Source organism: Nematolebias whitei, chromosome 15, assembly GCF_014905685.2.
Source record: "Nematolebias whitei isolate Nwh7 chromosome 15, NemWhi1, whole genome shotgun sequence".
NCBI classification, from domain to species: Eukaryota; Metazoa; Chordata; class Actinopteri; order Cyprinodontiformes; family Rivulidae; genus Nematolebias; species Nematolebias whitei.
This window is the reverse complement of record NC_056512.1, coordinates 7,780,405-7,783,860: the sequence shown is the minus strand read 5'-3', so window position 1 is coordinate 7,783,860 and position 3,456 is coordinate 7,780,405.

Here is a 3,456-nt window from a genome sequence, read left to right as displayed (position 1 = left end):
AGAGAGAGAGAGAGAGAGAGAGAGAGAGAGAGAGAGAGAGAGAGAGAAAATAAAATAAATTACTACTTACTACTTGTATTCCTACTTTGTGGTTTTTCGCTTCTGAGTATGGATCCCCACGATGGACGAGGGACTACTGTATATATATTAAAACCTATACTGTTAAAATCAACACATACTGTAATCTGTCACTGTGTTAAATGTGAACTGATCCAACCATGGGTTGATTTAAACAATCAAGCAATGATTTACAAGCAATTTTGGGTTATCGGATGGACCTAACATATCACATGACGTTTGCGCTAGAATGACCTTTTTGTCAATTTAAAGCTAATAACAAGCTTTGTTAAAAAGAAGTACCCAAAATTTTAGTTTTTAAATAATTATAACTTGGGTTGGTGCTAGCTAACAGGTGCTAACCTCTGTTAGTTTATACTAACAGAGGTTAGCAACTACCTTGGTTACACTGAGTAGTGCGGTCGACCATTCCAAGATGGCGTCCCTACGGCTCGTCAGCGCCAATAGGCAATAGCGGTCAATGCTGTATCTAGCTTTTATACAACGCAGCTACCTTGTTTATGCAAGGTAGCTGCGTTGTTTTGGAAACCCAAAGTCTGTCTTTTACAAACTAATGATATCAACAAGGTCAATCCAATGAAACTTATTTGTACATGTTGTTTTAACTGTCTTACATTTTACTTCCTAAAGCAGAGACCCAGTCAGGTTCAACAAGTTCTGGGTCACATTTTTTTTTTTTTTACCCTGTATTTGATCAACCCAACCAATCTATGACCGAAAAGTCTTAACTCAGCAATCGAGTTATCAAAATAAAACAGCAGTTTTTATTGTGTACAAATTTAAATTAAAATGTACCCTATTTTTAGTATTGTTGAAAGTTAACTGCTATTTATTTATATTCTCTATAACGTTATTAAAACATTTTTTCACTTCATGAAAATAATATAGTTGAGAATAGTTTTATTGTGTTCCCACCAATCAGCCTACTGAAAACTTACCTGTTTTAAAGAGCATTGATAAAATAATAAATAAAAAACTTTTAATACTTTTGTAATACTGCAGCAACAGTAGCTTGAGTTTATGTACCAGTAAATGCATTAAAGTTTTGTTTACCAAATTATGTGAAAACACTCAGGAGTGAAGATGTGCAGTTTATGAACCTCAACTGAATGCACCACGTGTAATGTCCAGTCAGCGTAGCAAACATGTTTCAACATCCCTAATCATGTACCACCCTGTGATGGACTGGAGACCTGTCCAGGGTGTCCCCCGCCTCTCGAACAATGGTGACTGGATATGGGCACCAGTGACCCACGTGACCCAAAAAGGCAGAAGTGGGTAAAGATAATGGATGAATATTCATGCTTCATGTATAATAATTTGTCATAATAATAAACTTTGCTTTGTGTTGTCTGTCTTTCTCAGTTTAGCTGTGTAGAATTTGGGACATTTTTTCTGTGTTCATCATTTCCTCCAGGCCCACGATGAGGTCAGAACATGTTATCAGTGATAAGCAACAATCACCAAAATCCCAGCGACGCTACTAATCAGAGTCCACATTATGAAAGTACGGTTTGCCAAACTCAACTCAACTTTGTCTTCATTTTTATGACATTTTTCTTATCATACTTATTGGCGATATTTATATAGTTGGGAGAATTGTGGGTTTGTTTTGAAGCTTTACATTTTACTTTTATAGCTTGCATAGACACGTGAGTGATACATTTTGTCATCTTGGTACACTCTTTTTGTTGCCAGGGCAGGTTAAGGTTACCAGTTCATTGTTTTTCCAACCTTAGTTTGTGACTCATCACTGGGATCTTTATTTTATCTTCCTGTCTTGTCAGTTCCAGCCCTAATGTTGATAGCTTACTCGTTAACCTCAGTATTTTTTGCTGCACAATGTATGGCTTTCTTTTTTTTTCCCTTCTAGAGATGAGGTCATTGTTTAATTATGACATAGTTTGTCTTCTTTTTATAGCTACCTGAAGCTGAGCTCTGTCCTTTCTGTGTACCTCCTCAAACTAATTACTGACATGGTAAGGTTGACATCATTGTGTGCTAATGTATAATCCAGAACTGTTGTTAAGGTCACTATAGTTATGACTTGTTCTTTTCTGAAATTCATAGTTCTGAGTACTTTTGGTTTCCTATACTCTATACATTTGCTAAACACACACAAAAAAAACAAACATCACAGATCATGTGTAATTTCCACAAAAAGAAGTCCTCTTAAACATCAAATATGTGATCTGCTGTAAGGAATATCCATAAAAAAGCAAGTCTTTGCTTTTTAAAATATTAACATGGTATGGTATGGTATGGTATGGTATGGTATGGTACAAAGTTTATTCATTTTAAAAAAGTACAGAACAATTCCATAACAATATAAAAAAAAGATACAAAATATTTAAAATGAAAGGCAGCAGAAAGAAGAAAAAATCTTATTATATCTGCACCTTTTTTCAAACAATTATTTCAATCATAATAATTTTCAAGTAACAGAACAAAATGAATAACTCTTTCTAATTGTTCTAATTTTTCTAATTCTAATACAAAACATACACTAAGCTACTTCATATATACGTTTTTAACAATTCAGCTTTGATTTTTTTCTTAAATGTACACATTGACTTGACATTTTTCACATCACTCTCTAGACCATTCCACAATCCAACTCCTTGGATTGAGGTAGACCTTCACTTCAGACTAGTTCTGAATTTTGGTTTGACAAATATCTCTATCCCCTTAAGACTGTAACACCTTTGTCTTTTAACAAAATTTCTTTGTATATTTAATGGTAATGTGTTATTTTGAGCCCTATACATAACTGATAAAATACTATAATCTACCAAATCATGGAACTTCAATAACCAGTTGATAAAATAATGTACTTGATGGGTGACTGTAATGCTTTCTGGTGATAATTCTTACAGCTCTTTTCTGTAAAACATAAACAGGCTTTGTAAATGTTTTACATGCTTTCCCCAAACATCAATGCAATAGATTAAATGTGGAACAATGATTGTGTTATACAACATGTACAGAGCTTTATCATTTAATATTTCCCTGACTTTGTATAGTACTGCAATAGATTTAGCTATTTTTGTTCTTACAGAATTTATGTGATTTTTCCATGTTAGCTGTTCATCAATGATTACACCCAAAAATTTCATCTCATTAACTCTACAAATCTCAACACCCTCAATTTTATTTTTTATTTATTTATTTATTATTATTTCTTTTTTTCTCAGCTCAGTTTAAGCGTAGAAACATTGTGAAGTGTTTCAATGAACTTATCACCATCGCTCAATTTATTTTTTTTAAAGACAGAGAAGAAAGAAGAAGAAAAAAATAAAAATAAAATAAATAAATAAATAATTAAATAAATAAATAAATAAATAAATAAATAAATAAATAAATAAATAAATAAATAAA